The sequence below is a fragment of the Palaemon carinicauda genome, chromosome 3 (assembly GCF_036898095.1).
Source record: "Palaemon carinicauda isolate YSFRI2023 chromosome 3, ASM3689809v2, whole genome shotgun sequence".
Classification (NCBI taxonomy): Eukaryota; Metazoa; Arthropoda; class Malacostraca; order Decapoda; family Palaemonidae; genus Palaemon; species Palaemon carinicauda.
In genome coordinates, this window is record NC_090727.1 from 199185655 (window position 1) to 199201661 (window position 16007).

The 16007-nt window shown below is 50.4% G+C and overlaps 1 protein-coding gene across 3 annotated transcripts in view; it reads left to right on the top strand.

Moving 5' to 3' along the window:
• The window catches only part of tos (Exonuclease tos), a 330838-nt gene that overhangs the window by 33246 nt on the left and 281585 nt on the right, over positions 1 to 16007 (top strand). The gene's annotated exons all lie outside the window — the stretch shown is intronic.

A 16007-nucleotide genomic window follows, 5' to 3' on the forward strand; every position in this document is an offset into this window, starting at 1 on the left:
GGTTTGTCAAGCAGACCCCGTTCAGCATGGAGACGGCAGACACGGTCAGACTTGCAGTGAGACCGCAAGACTTCATGTGTACACTGGACCTGAAGGACTCGTACTTCCAGATCCCAGTCCATCCGTCTTCAAGGAAGTACTTAAGATTCAGCCTAGACAACAAGGTGCTGTGTTTCGGTCTCTCCACAGCACCACAGGTTTTCACCAGAGTGTTCACCCTAATATCGTCGTGGGCACACAGGATCGGCATCCGTCTCCTCCGTTATCTGGACGACTGGCTGATCCTAGCAGACTCGGAGTCAGCCCTTCTTCGACACCGAGACAAACTTCTGGGACTTTGCTAAGATCTGGGGATCATGGTAAATCTCGAGAAGTCCTCTCTGCTTCCCACTCAAAGACTGGTATATCTATTCATGATCATAGACACCAATCTCCACAAAGCCTTCCTATCAGACGACAGGATAGCAAGGCTGAGGAGAGTTGCAAGTCCTTTCCTCAGACAAGAAGAGCTTCCAGCCCAATCGTGGTTACGTCTCCTCGGTCACCTCTCATCCTTGGCCCGTCTAGTTCCCAACGGTCGCCTCAGGATGAGATCCCTCCAATGACGACTCAAGTCCCATTGGAATCAGGGTCACGATTCCCCGGACGTCATGATCCTTATGGGTCCTGCGAAACAGACGGACCTTCAGTGGTGGGTGACAGACGAGAACCTACGAAAAGGAGTGGATCTTCTCGTCCTCCCCCCGGATTTGATGCTGTTTTTGGACGCCTCAAAGAAAGGGTGGGGGGCCCACGTTCTGCAACACAGGACCTCAGGCCTGTGGTCAGAATCAGAAAATTGCCTCCTTATAAATCTGCTAGAAATGAAGGCCGTATTCCTGGCCCTTCAACAGTTCCAACAATACCTGGCGGGTCACTCTGGTGGAGATGAGCGACAACACCACAGTAGTGGCTTACATCAACAAGCAAGGAGGTACCTTTTCAAAGCAGCTATCCCATCTCGCAGTAGAGATGCTGAGATGGACCGAAGCACACTCGATTCCACTATCGGCTCGCTTCATTCCAGGCAAGAGGAATGTGCTCGCCGACAGTCTGAGCAGATAGTGAGTACCGAGTGGTCTTTGGATCATCTAGTAGCCAACAAAGTCCTGACTTTGTGGGGTTCCCCGACTGTGGATCTGTTCGCTACAGCGCTGAACTTCAAGCTCCCGCTGTAATGCTCCCCAGTCCCGGATCCCAAGGCGCTCTGGCAAGATGCCTTCCAACATCGGTGGGACAACATTGACGTAGACGCCTTTCCTCCATTCTGTCTGATGAGGAGGGTGCTCAACAAGACCAGAATATCAGTCAATCTTTCGATGACCCTTATAGCTCCGCTATGGCATCACGCGGAATGGTTTCCAGACCTTCTGCAACTCCTAACGGAACTTCCGAGAGAACTCCCTCCAAGACACGAGCTACTCAAACAACCACACGCCAACATCTTCCACAAGCCGTAGCTTCGCTACGACTTCACGCCTGGAGACTATCCAGCATCTCCTCGCTGAGTGAGGATTTTCGCAACAAGTTACGAGCAGGATGTCTGGACACCTGCGAAGGTCATCCGCATCTGTCTACCAGGCAAAGTGGAGAGTTTTCTGTGGTTGGTGTTGTGGAAGGGGTATCTCTCCACTTGATGCCACTATTCCAGCAATAGCGGAGTTCTTCTTGTATTTGCGTAAAGAAATGCGCCTTTCAGTCTTGGCAGTGAAAGGCTATTGCTCAGCCTTAAGTCTAGCCTTCAGGCTCAAAGGAGTGGACATTTCTTCCTCGCTGGAACTTTCCGTACTCATACGAAGTTATGAACTTACCTGCCCTCAGTCGGAAGTGAGACCACCTCCATGGAACGTGGTTTCGAGTTCTCAGGTCTCTTAAGAGACCTCCCTACGAACCATTATGCCAGGCTTCAGATCGCCACCTAACTTGGAAGACGGTGTTCCTACTAGCTTTGGCCTCGGCCAAGCGAGTCAGTGAACTTCATGGTCTCTCGTATGACATCGCCCATTCAAGGGGATGGGGGGAGGTAACGTTCAGATTCGTCCCTGAATTTATTGCTAAGACTCAGAATCCGGGAGTGCCGGACCTTCGGTTTGACTCTTCCCAGATTTCGAGTCTTCGTTCTGTAATAGATGACCCAGACCATCTCCTACTGTGTCCAGTAAGGAGCCTGAGGCTATATTTCAAAAGAACGGCTGCAGTTCGTCCGCAAGTGCAGGCATTGTTTGTGAGCACTGGGAGAACTAAGAGGAGGGTTACCAAGAATACCATCTCGGCATGGATTCATAGGGTGATCCATCTCTCCCTGAATCCTGACCCTCCTCCGTCACGTCGCCCTAGAGCACATGATGTCAGGGGCGTAGCTACATCCCTGGCCTTCAAGAAGAACTTTTCAGTGACGCAGGTTCTACAAGCGGGGGTGTGGAAGCATCAGACGACCTTCACAGCCCACTGCCTGCAAGACGTGAACCACAGGAGGCTCGATACGTTCTCTATCGGTCCTGTGGTGGCTGCACAACAGTTGGTTTAAAACCTCAGACTCCTTAATGGACAAGTAGCAGAAGGTTGAGGGCATTGTTACCCGGTCTTAGTCTGCATGAATTAAAAGGTATGTCTGGCCCTTATTCTTTTCTTCATCCTCCCCTCTCTTGGGGAAAGCAGCATCCTGGGTTCTCTGGACAGCTGACCTCAAACCACTGCAGGTAAACCATGTTTCCTTGTGTTCCTAGTATTAAGTTAATACTGTCATGTCCCCATACCCTGATGAGGTGGTATTGGGAGAGTCCTAGCCTAAAGTTTCCATCTAAAGGACTACAGGTCAACTTCCTAGGATGAGTCACACTTCATACCTTCACACACAGCTTACGTAGGCCGCACCCCTTGCATAGCAAGGTTCTAGCGAGGTGCAGGGACTCCTTATTGCTGAGTGCTGACACACTCAGATACTGAGTCCCCGGGCAAAGCCAAAATCCAGTGCTGGCTGGGACTTGCCACCTTTCATAAGGGGTGAGTCACCCATATTGAATAGCGTGGTTTGTATTTCAGTTACAGAACAAATGACAAATTCGTAGGTAATTTGTGTTTTTCCTAACTATACAAACCTTAGCAATTTAATCAAACTTGCCCGCCAGCCCTATCCCCCGTGAAGTCCTACCGCTAAGCAAAGTGAGCTCAAGCACAGGTGTGTGTGAGGGTGGGGGGGGGGGGGTAGCAAGCTACCCTCCCTACCCCCCCCCCCCCCCACTAACTAGCGGTGGGGTAGTAAACCCTCGTTAAAATTCTAATGGCTCGTCATTTCAGCTACGCCAAAAGTAATTACAGTACCCATATTAAATAGCCAAGGTTTGTATAGTTAGGAAAAATACAAATTACCTACGAATTTGTCATGTTTGGAACAAATTGGTGCAGGTCTATGCCGATCACACCACAGAATTGTCTTTCATTGCCAAGCTAGACAGAACCCACTCGAAGTTCCTTTACGGGACTGAGAGGAGTCTTCTCATCTGGGCTAAGGAGAAGAATGTATTCCTTCTAACAAGGTTCTTTCAAAGAGAGAACAACTTATGGCAGAACAGTCTCAGCTGGAGAATGGACACTCCATCGAGAAATCTGCAAGAATCTGTGGCGACTTTGGTGTCGTTCTTGTATAGTCTTATTCGTGACTTAGCAGACAAAGAGACTAGAAACTTACTGCTCTCCAGTGCCAGATCTCGAAGCAGTCCACATAGACGCTTTCCTGTTAGTCTGGTCCAATCTGGATGTGTACGTTTTCCATCATTCTATTTCCTGTACAGGGTGACACAAAAGTTTGTGTCACACGAAGGGACCATGTGACTTTAGTGGCCTTCTTTTGGCCCTCAAGAGGATGGTTCACAGAGATACTGGAAGGGATGGTGGACTCTCTTAGAAGTCTTCCATTAAGAGTAGTTTTACTCAGACAACCTCTCTTGGAAAGTTACCTTTCAAATCTCCAAGCTCTTCTTCTAGCTACCTTCAACCTTTTGGAAAATCACAGTAACTAGAGGTTTTCGAAAGAGGCAGCTAAGTCTTTTACAAGAGCAATAAGGACTTCTACCATCAGGATTTATCAATCCAAGTGGGAGGTTCTAGAGAATGGTGCAGAGTCAACTCTGTTTTCTCTTCCAGTATCTCTACAACTCAGATTGCTGACTTCCTTTTTTATCTTCGAAGGAAGCTCATTTGTTCATCCTCTTCCATCAAGGGATACAGGTGTGTGTTAGCGACTGTTGTCAGGCACAGTATCTTGGACCTTTCGATTGATAAAGTCCTACAGGAACTTCTCAACTTGTTTGAAACATCAAACAACCAGGATTCACCAGCTTGGATTCTGGACTCAATCCTGAAGTTCCTTATGAGTGACAGGCTTGAGCACTTGCATTCATCTTCATTTTAAGGACCTCACGATGAAAACTATTTTTTTTTTGTTAGTCTTGTGACAACTAAAAGAATAAGTTGATTCATACGTTTAGTAAAACGTTGGCTTTCGAGATAACGAAGCTATCTGCTCATTGCAGTTAGGCTTTCTCGCCAGGAATGACCGCCTCTCTCAACCTTGACCCAAGGCTTTTGAGTTTCCGAATTTTTCGGATATGGTGGGCGAGGAGTTGGAGAGTGTCTTGTGTCCAGTAAGAACCCTGAAGTTCTACCCAGGCAGAATGAAAGAGTTGCGAGGCAAGTCGAAAGCTCTTTGGTGCTCGATTAAGAAGCCCTCGTTAACAGAGGTCAAGAATGTCCTTTCATTCTTCATCAGACTCTTATAAGAGAGGCTCATACACATTACAGTGAGACTGGCCTCAAGATTTTAAGGTCAAGACGCATGAGGTTAGTACTATAACAACTTTAATGACCTTCAAGCAGAATAGATTGTGGTGGAGCATTATGGACACAACCTTTTGGGGGAGTAAATCTGTGTTCACTTCACACTATTTGAATCGTGTCCAGACTCTTTATGAGGACTGCTACACTCTGGGACCATTCGTGATAGCGAGTGCAGTAGTGGGGGAAGGATCCACCACTACGTTTCCATAATCCCAATAACCTTTTCTTCTCTTGGAACTTTTATTTGTTTTTATGGTTGTTTGTGGAGATTGTGGTCAGTCTTCCACAATCACTGATTTTAGTCAGGTGGTCAATTTTGTTCCTTGAAGAGTGCCTGGAACTGGTTATTGGAGGAGGTTCTGTCATAATGAGGTATATACACTGGTTTGACAGTCCCTAAGAGATCTTCAGCCCCCTGGGAGGATCGCTGGATATCATAAGGCTAGCAGAGAATCATTGAAGTCAGCTTCCTTATCAGGTATGAACCCTTAAGTTTGTTTTAATTAACTCTTAAGCAGAATTCCAGATATACTAGCTTTCTCTAACCCTCCACCAAAGGTGTTAATCAGCTATATATATAACTACCGGGTAAGTCTTATGTTTAAAAATGGTATTTTCATTATAAAATAAATTTTTGAACATACTTTCCCGGTAGTTATATATAATTAAAGTCCCACCCTCCTCCCCTCTAAGAGACTAGAGGCAATGAATATATGAGGGTTCCTGGAATGGTTCCTAGGTACCTCGCTAGGGCGCAGAGGTGCTACACCTGGCTATCCAATCGGCTCCAGCGCCCACCGGTTCCTGTCACATCGCACGCAGTCCAAGAGGCACGTAAGCTATATATATAACTACCGGGTAAGTGTTCAAAAATTTATTTGTTCCGTAACTGAAATACAAACCATGCTATTTACATGGGGTAATTACTTCGGTGTAGCTGAATGACGAGCCATTAGAATTTTAACGAGGGTTTACTACCCCACCGCTAGTTAGCGGGGGGTAGAGAGGGGTAGCTTGTTACCCCCCCCTCACACACACTAGTGAATGCTTCACTTTACTTTTGGCTCGGGCGGAGAACAGACCTGTCTGCTCTCTCCCTCGCTTTGACTGCCATTAATCTGTTTTGCTTTTTCTTCCTCAGAGTGTGTTTGAAGTTGGCCTCTATTACTGAATATGCGTACGTGTCCTGGACTACCTGGCCGCCCTTGTGGGACTTTTATGTCGGCAGTCGACACTGATCCCCACACCTTGTGTCCTCATTGTAGGGGCCAAGGGTGTGATAGCGGTAACGTATGTGTTGAATGTAGGGAGTGGTCTACCTCCCAGTGGGAGAGGTTTGCCCGGCGCCGGAAGAAAAAGTCTAAAAGGGATATTCCTCCTTCAGAGGCTTCTTTGAAGAGAGAAAATTCCAAGACTTCTTCTTCCGTAGCCCTTTCCTCCTCCGAAGCTTCCACTCGAGCGGTCTCTTCCAAGAGGCTGGCGAGTGGTAGCGTAGACCGTATTGCTGTTGACCGATCCCGGGGTGCGGGAGAGGTAGTTGCCTCCCATAGCGAGGCAGCTGCCCCTCCTCCCCCGGAGGAGGATTTAAATATTGATTTGTCTGTAAATAACAATGATTTATTACAGCTTTGGGCTTCCTTGGGGCTTCAGGGTTCGCCCTCCAGGGGAGTCCTGTTTGACATGATCAAACTAGGTGCAACTGTTAAACAATCGCCAACTACAGCAGGGATAGATCCTCTGTCTGTAGTTGACGTTGTTGTAACGGAGGCATCTGGTGGGTCTAGTCAAACCCCTGTGCCTGTTGTTGCTGAGGTAGCTGAAGGCTTAGTTTCCCCCTCCGAACATCCTTCGAGGGAGGAACTAAGTCCTACGGTCTCTCTTGCCAGTGATTCTCCCCCTCGGGGGAGTTCACTTACAGATACTCCTCTGCGGAGGCCCTACGATGGTCAGCTCGCTGACTCCACGGCCCCTCGTGGGCGTATAAGGCGGAAGGCTCGTCCTCCCCTTCGCCGTAGAGGTCTTCCTTCTCCTCACAAGGGAGTTAGGAGGCGCCTCTTCTGCTCGTCGTCCCCACAGTCCTCTGCGGAGGAGACGACTCGCCGTTCGCCGATCCTGCCAGCTACCACCTTAGACCTCTTCGGAGATCGTTCGCGATCCCCTTCGGAGGAAGGTCGTCCTTCGGGCCCCTATGACCAGTCTCCCTCCAGACCTACTGACCTGCCGTCACCCTTTGAGGATGCTGATGCGCATTACGCGCCACCTAAACCTGCCATTGCGCAGGCACCGGTCCCCTCGGGGCATTAGAGACTTGAGCGCAAATCTGCGCCTCATACCCTTAAGCGCCAGGTTAAACCTGCGCGCCCTCATGCTGCTGCTGCTGTTCCAGACTTAGCGCCACAGCGCTCACCTGCGCGCACCTGTTCCTGTTACGCGCCAGGGTTCCCCTGCGCGCCCACAACCTAATGCGTCCCGGCGCCCACCAGCAGTTCGTGATCTAGAGCGCCAGCGCTCACCTGCGCGCACGTGCCCACCTGCGCTCCAGCGCCCACCGGTTCCTGTCACGTCGCATGCAGTCCAAGAGGCACCTAGGTTAGCGCACAGGCGCTCACAGGTACCTCTAGACTCTCAGCGCCCTTCTGGAGTTAGGCGCGAGGCACGCCCATCGCGCGCAGTCCAGGAGGTGCCTAAGTTAGCGCACGGGCGCTCACAGGTACCCCTGGACTCTCCTTCCAGACTGCGCAATCCTGTACGCACTCCTCCAGTCGCGCGCGATGTTCCAGTTGCGCGCGTCACGTTCCAGTTGCGCCCGAGGCGCCCCATGCAACTCAACAGCGCACACCTGTGCGCCCTAATCCGATCGCGCGCCCTGCACGCCCATCACAGCCATGCGTGCCCACGATCCCCTGCGCACCCATGGTCTCCTCAGGTTAACATACCTGCACAGACTGCTCAGCGCTCACCTGCGCGCCAACGCGCAGACCCACCCTCGCGGTATCACAAGGCTGGGCAATCACGCCCTCGCCCAGTACTTCCAGATACGCGCCCATGCGCTACTACTCACTCTCACCCGACAGTACTGCATCAGGTTACTGCGCGCCCTCGCATCCAGCCTTCAACCCCTCCTCACGATCCAGCTCCTGCGCGCCACACGCCCTCGCCATCTCCCACGCGCGCCCTTGCCATCGCCTGCGCGCCACCGCTCCCTCGCACGCCTGCGCGAGTGCGAAATTCTTATTGCGCACGATCCTTTCGCGCGCGACCCAGGACAGGGCTCATCGCGCGACCTCCAGCGCGATCGTCGTCAGGCTGACAGGTCATCATCTCGTTTCCCTCCCCACAAGCGCAGAACAGCGCACTCGCCGGAGGAGCGATGGTTCCCGGACAGGTCTAAGGACTCTCTTATTTCAGCTTCTCTTCAGGCGAACCCTCGTTTGTCGACTCCTCCAAGGGATCGAACAATCCCCTTCCCCCCAGAGGTAGTGTTTGACAGCGCGACTGTCAGCCAGCAGCCCTGGTTCGGGACCCTGGTCAGAGCTCTAATGCAGGCTATGAAGCCTATGCTCTCTGACTCAGGTCACAAATCAGTGGCGGCTGCCTCCCCCCTGGAGAGGAAGAGAGGAGTCCCCTCCGTGGAGACATCTCCGAGGGCTATCCTGTCTCCTCGAAAATCTTTGCGCAAGGCTCCTTCTCCCCCCCAGACTTTCTCTCCCTCCCCTGCGGATGAGGATTACCCATCCTCAGGAGAGTCGGACGATCCGGACCGTTCCCCCATCGCACCAATGGGGGAAACTCCGTCTCTTCCTGAAAAGTCTTCTCGAACAGGGGTGGAAAAAAACCTGCATCCATCGTTACTCGAGTCCTGTATTCCTCCCAGGAGGGAACCGAAGGACTCTTAGACGATTCCCAAGTCGTCGGCAAGGATCAGACAGGAGCCAGCTAGACCTTCGGAGGATGTCCACGAGTCCCCCCAGGAAGAGCCACTGGGGACAGGAGACTCTGCTGCCAGTCCTTCAGGAGGAGAGCACCAAGAGTCAGAACATGCGTTCTGGCAAGTTCTGACCCTCATGAGGAACCTCAATGGGATTCCAGACCTAGAGATTCCTCCTCGTGAGGGTAAGGACACGGTCTTGGACCGAGTCTACGGCACCCAGAAACCCTCTAGGGCTAGTGCAGCTTTGCCCTGGTCACAAGGGATGAAGAGTGCCAGAGACAAGGTCGAGGGCCAACTCTCTGTGCTTGCCTCCTCCAGTAGATTCAGCGCCGGTAACAAGCTCCTCCCTCCTCCTCGAGTCCATCAGAGGAGGTATTTTGAGATCCTTGAGGAGACTTGTTTGGGTCTTCCAGTTCACCACTCCGTGGTAGAACTCACCGGGGGAGTCCCTCTAAAGAGACTCTCCAACTGGCATGTGTCCTATTCAGCTACTGAGATCCTAAGCCAGGAGAAGGTGGCGAAGTGTGCCATGCATTCAACTTCGTAGTTTGACATCTGGCTGGGGTCTCTGGGCATCCTGGTGCGGTCTGAGGACCTGTCCAAAGAAAGCACCAGGAAGGCACTGGAGACAGGAGACATTCTTGCTCTCAGGCACGTGGACCATTGAGTTTCTGGCCCATCAAGTCTCGAGCTTGTGGGCCAACACGATTCTCAAACGAGGGGACGCAGTGGCTGAGAGATTCCACCAGAAGGTCCCCAGTTCGGATGTTAGCAGGCTCAGACACACTTCCGTGCTCGGTAAGAGTTTATTTGAGCCTAAGGACGTGGAGCTAACCGCTGAGAGGTGGAGGAAGTCCAACCAGGATTCCCTCATCCATAGGGCCCTGACATTGAGGCCCTACAAACCTCCAGCAGCCCAATAGCCCCATCCAGCTAAGGACACAAAGAAGACGACAGCAGCAAAGCCGAAGGTGTCTAAGCCCTTTCCTGCCAAGAGCAGAAGGAGCAAAAAGTCCTCCAGGGGAGGTAAAAATCCTAGAGGAAATGGCCGAGGCCGTAGACGCTAGTATTGGCAGTCCCCTGCATGTCCACCAGTGGGGGGATGCCTACAAAGTTGCGCGGCAAGGTGGCAGCAACTTGGGGCAGATACCTGGACGATTTCCGTGATCGGTCAGGGTTATCGCGTCCCGTTCACAGCTTCTCTACCTCCCCTGACAGCGAATCCAGTGTCATTGAGCTCCCTTACTATGGGATCAGTAAGGGGGCAGGCCCTCCGGGCAGAAGTCCAGACCATGTTGAAGAAGGACGCTCTCCAAGAGGTAGTGGACGGATCCCTAGGCTTCTACAGTCGACTCTTTCTTGTAAAGAAGGCGTCTGGAGGCTGGAGACCAGTCATCGACCTCTCACCCCTGAACGGGTTTGTCAAACAGACTCCGTTCAGTATGGAGACAGCAGACACGGTCAGACTTGCAGTGAGACCACAAGACTTCATGTGTACACTGGACCTGAAGGACGCGTACTTCCAGATCCCAGTCCATCCGTCTTCAAGGAAGTACTTAAGTTTTTGCCTAGACGACAAGATCTAGCAGTTCAAGGTGCTGTGCTTCGGTCTCTCCACAGCCCCTCAGGTGTTCACCAGAGTGTTCACCTTGATCATCGTGGGCTCACAGGATCGGCATCCGTCTCCTTCGTTATCTGGATGACTGGTTGATACTAGCGGACTCGGAGGCAACCCTTTTTCGCCACCGAGACAAGCTTTTCGAACTTTGCCAGGATCTAGGGGTCATGGTAAATCTCGAGAAGTCCTCTCTGCAGCCCTCTCAGAAACTGGTATACCTAGGCATGGTCATAGACACCAATCTCCACAAAGCCTTCCCATCAGACGACAGGATAGCAAGGCTGAGGAGAGTTGCAAGTCCTTTCCTCAGACAAGAAGAGCTTCCAGCCCAATCGTGGTTACGTCTCCTCGGTCACCTCTCCTTCCTGGCCTGTCTGGTCCCCAACGGTCACCTCAGAATGAGATCTCTCCAGTGGCAACTCAAGTCCCAGTGGAATCAAGGACATGATTCCTCGGACACTTTGGTCCCTGTGGGTCATGCGGAACAGACAGACCTCCAGTGGTGGGTGGCAGACGAGAACCTACGAAAGGGAGTGGATCTTCTCGTCCTTCCCCCGGATTTGATGTTGTTCTCGGACGCATCAAAGAAAGGGTGGGGGGCCCACGTTCTGAACCACAGGACCTCAGGCCTGTGGTCAAAATAAAAAAAGTACCTTCACATAAACCTGCTAGAAATGAAGGCCGTGTTCCTGGCACTTCAGAAGTTCCACAAAGTCCTGGCGGGCCACTCTGTGGTGGTGATGAGCAACAACACCACGGTGGTGGCTTATATCAACAAGCAGGGAGGTACCTTTTCAGAACAGCTATCCCATCTTGCAGTAGAGATTCTGAGATGGTCCGAAGTCCACTCGATCACACTAGCGGCTCGCTTCATTCCAGGCAGAAGGAATGTGCTCGCCGACAGTCTGAGCAGAGCGACGCAGATAGCGAGTACCGAGTGGTCTTTAGATCCTCAAGTAGCCAACAAAGTCCTGACTTTGTGGGGTTCCCCGACTGTGGATCTGTTCGCTACAGCGTTGAACTTCAAGCTCCCGCTGTACTGCTCCCCAGTCCCAGACCCCAAGGCTCTCTGGCAAGATGCCTTCCAACAACGGTGGGACAACATTGATGTGTACGCCTTTCCCCGTTCTGTCTGATGAAGAGGGTGCTCAACAAGACCAGAATATCGGTCAATCTATCAATGACCCTTATAGCTCCGCTATGGCATCACACAGGATGGTTCCCGGACCATCTGCAACTCCTCACGAAGGTTCCGAGAGAACTCCCTCCACGTCTCGAGCTACTCAAACAACCACACGCCAACATCTTCCACAAAGCCGTAGCTTCGCTTCGACTTCACGCCTGGAGACTATCCAGCATCTCCTCACTGAGAGAGGATTTTCGCAACAAGTTATTATTATTATTATTATTATTATTACTATCCAAGCTACAACCCTAGTTGGAAAAGCAAGATGCTATAAGCCCAGGGGCTCCAACAGGGAAAAATAGCCCAGTGAGGAAAGGAAATAAGGAAATGAATAAATGAAGAGAACAAATTAACAATAAATCATTCTAAAATAAGTAACAACGTCAAAACAGACATGTCATATATAAACTATTAACAACATCAAAAACAAATATGTTATAAATAAACTATAAAAAGACTCATGTCCGCCTGGTCAACAAAAAAGTATTTGCTCCAACTTTGAACTTTTGAAGTTCTACTGATTCAACCACCCGATTAGGAAGATCATTCCACAACTTGGTTACAGCTGGAATAAAACTTCTAGAGTACTGCGTAGTATTGAGCCTCGTGATGGAGAAGGCCTGGCTATTAGAATTAACTGCCTGCCTAGTATTACGAACAGGATAGAATTGTCCAGGGATATCTGACTGTAAAGGATGGTCAGAGTTATGAAAAATCTTATGCAACATGCATAATGAACTAATTGAACGACGGTGCCAGAGATTAATATCTAGATCAGGAATAAGAAATTTAATAGACCGTAAGTTTCTGTCCAAAAAATTAAGATGAGATTCAGCAGCTGAACACCAGACAGGAGAACAATACTCAAAACAAGGTAGAATGAAAGAATTAAAACACTTCTTCAGAATAGATTGATCACCGAAAATCTTGAAAGATTGCGAATAGGATGTCTGGACACCTGCGCAAGTCATCCCCAGGGGTCTACCAGGCGTAGTGGCGAGTCTTCTGTGGTTGGTGTCGTGGAAGGTGTATCTCTCCACTCGATGCCACTACTCTAGCAATAGCGGAGTTCTTCGTGTATTTGCGAGAAGAAATGCGCCTTTCAGTCTCGGCAGTGAAAGGCTATCACTCAGCCTTCGCTGGAACTTTCCGTACTCATACGAAGTTATGAACTTACCTGCCCTCTGTCGGAAGTGAGACCTCCTCCATGGAACGTGGTTCGAGTTCTCAGGTCTCTTAAGAGACCTCCCTACGAACCATTACGCCAGGCTTCAGATCGCCACCTTACCTGGAAGACGGTGTTCCTGCTAGCATTGGCCTCGGCCAAGCGAGTCAGCGAATTGCATGGTCTCTCGTACGACATCGCCCATTCAAGGAGATGGGGGGAGGTAACGTTCAGGTTCGTCCCTGAGTTTGTTGCCAAGACTCAGAATCTGGGAGTGCCGGACCCTCGGTTTGACTCTTTCCAGATTTCGAGTCTTCGTTCTGTAATAGATGACCCAGACCATCTCCTACTGTGCCCAGTAACGAGTCTGAGGCTGTATCTTAAAAGAACAGCTGCAGTTCGTCCTCAGGTGCAAGCCTTGTTCGTGAGCACTGGGAAAACGAAGAGGAGGGTCACCAGGAATACTATCTCGGCCTGGATTCGCAAGGTAATACACCTGGCCTTGACTCCTGACCGTTCTCCGTCACGTCGCCATAGAGCGCGGGATGTCGGGCATAGCTACGTCCCTGGCCTTCAAGAAAAATTATTCAGTGACGCAGGTCCTGCAAGCTGGGGTGTGGAAGCGTCAGACCACCTTCACGGCCCACTACCTGCAAGACGTGACACACAGGAGGCTCGATACGTTCTCTATCGGCCCTGTGGTGGCTGCACAAAAGCTGGTCTAACCTCAGGCTCCTTAATGGACAAGTAGCAGAAGGTTGAGGGCATTGTTACCCGGTTTTAGTCTGCGTGAATGAAAAGATCTGTCTGGCCCTTATTCTTTTCTTCATCCTGTCCTCCCTTGGAGAAAGCAGCATCCTTGGTGCTCTGCATAGCTGACCTCAAACCACTGCAGGTAAACCATGCTCCCTTGTGTTCCTAGTATTAGGTGTAATACTGGCATGTCCCCATACCCTGACGAGGTGGTATTGGGAGAGTCTTGTCTAGAATTCCATCTGAAGAACTCCAGGTCAACTTCCTAGGACGAGTCACTTCCTCACCTTCGCACACAGCTTATGTAGGCCGCAGCAGTTTCACAGCATGCTAGCGAGGCGCAGGGACTCCTTATTTCCTGAGTACTTACACACTCGAATATGGAGCCCCCAGGCAAAGCCAAAGCCAGTATGGCAGGGACTTACCACCCTTCCTAAGGGTTGAGTCACCCCATGTAAAGAGCGTGGTTTGTATTTCAGTTACGGAACAAATGACAAATTTGTAGATAATTAGTATTTTTCCTAACTATACAAACCTTATCTATTTACACATATTTGCCCGCCAGCCCTGTCCCCCGGGATAAGTCCTACCTCTAAGCAAAGTGAAGCATTCACTAGTGTGTGCGAGGGGGGGGGTAGCAAGGTACTCCTCCCTACCCCCTGCTAACTAGCGGTGGGGTAGTAAACCCTCGTTAAAATTCTAATGGCTCGTCATTCAGCTACGCCGAAGTAATTACCCCATGTAAATAGCTAAGGTTTGTATAGTTAGGAAAAATACAAATTATCTACGAATTTGTCATTTTATAATGAAAATACCATTTTTGGACCTTTCCTCCCCAGGCTTTTACAATTGCCTGTTTCTGGTACCCAAGAACTCGGGTGGATGGAGACCCGTCCTGGATGTCAGCTCTCTGAACGTCTTCGTGGAGAAGACGAAGTTTATAATGGAGACGACTCAGTCTGTGCTGGCAGCAGTACGTCCAGCGGACTGGATGGTGTCTCTCGATCTGCAGAACGCTTATTTTCACTTTCCCATCCATCCGACTTCGAGGAAATACCTGAGATTTGTGATCCAGGGCAAGTGCTTCCAGTTCAGGGCACTTTGCTTCGGTCTTAGCACTGCTCCTCAAGTCTTCACCAGGATAATGGCGAACGTGGCAGGCTGGCTGCATCAAGAGGGGATAAGGGTATCCTTTTATCTGGACGATTGGTTGATGCGATCACGGTCGAAAGAAAAATGTCTGGAGGACCTACAAAAGACGTTCATGATGGCTCAAGAACTGGGTCTCATCATCAACAGAGAGAAATCTCAGATCGAGCCGAATTAGACTATTCTCTATTTGGGGATAGTTCTGAATTCAGTTCATTTTCGGGCTTCTCCCTCCCAGGAGAGACAGAGCAAGTTCTTTGAGAAGGTCCGAGAATTCCTGAAGAAACAGAAGTGCTCAGCGAAGGAGTGGATGAGTTTACTGGGAACTCTCTTCTCGCTCGAACAGTTTGTCTCTTTGGGGAGACTGCACCTAAGACCTCTTCAACACTTCTTATCAAAGGTGTGGAACAGGAAGACACAGGAAGACTCCTTTTCCTTCCCCATCCCAGCAGAGGTCAAGGATCATCTGATGTGGTGGCTAGATCCAGCTTTGTTAGGAGAAGGGATCTCCCTGTACAAGAAGAACCCAGACCTAGTGTTGTTCTCAGACGCGTCGGAATCAGGATGGGGTGCAACACTAGGAAGCAAGGAGGTCTCAGGCTCTTGGGAAAAGGGTCAGATCGGATGGCACATCAACAGGAAAGAGTTGATGGCCATTCTGTTAGGCCTAAAGGTCTTCAAAGACTCAGTGTCAGGGAAGATAGTGGAGGTCAACTCGGACAACACCACAGCTCTAGCTTACATCAGGAAGCAAGGGGGGACTCATTCTCTGTCTCTGTTCGAAACAGCAAGGGAGCTCCTTCTATGGTCGAAGGAGAACAAGATAGAGCTGTTAACAAGATTCGTGCAAGGACAGAGGAATATAAGAGCAGACATGCTCAGCAGGAAAGGGCAAGTTCTTCCCACAGAATGGACCCTCAACCAGCAGGTCTGTCAGAGTCTCTGGAAATTCTGGGGGAGACCTTTAATAGACCTTTTCGCCTCCAACCAGAACAAGAGGATCCCCAACTACTGCTCCCTAGTCCCGGACAAGGAGGCAATAGTGGTAGACGCCTTTTTGATGGATTGGACGGGGATGGACACATGCGTTTCCCCCGTTCAAGATCGTCAATCTGGTCGTCAGGAAATTCGCTCTCCTCGATTCAGGACGAATGATCCTAGTAGCTCCATTCTGGCCAGCGAGAAAATGGTTCACGGAAGTGGTGGACATGTTGATGGACTTCCCAAGAAGCCTTCCTGCAAGTCCAAAGCTTCTCAAACAACCCCACTTCGAGAGGTATCATCAAAACCCCCTCGCTCTCAAACTGACTGCCTTCAGACTATCGAGAAG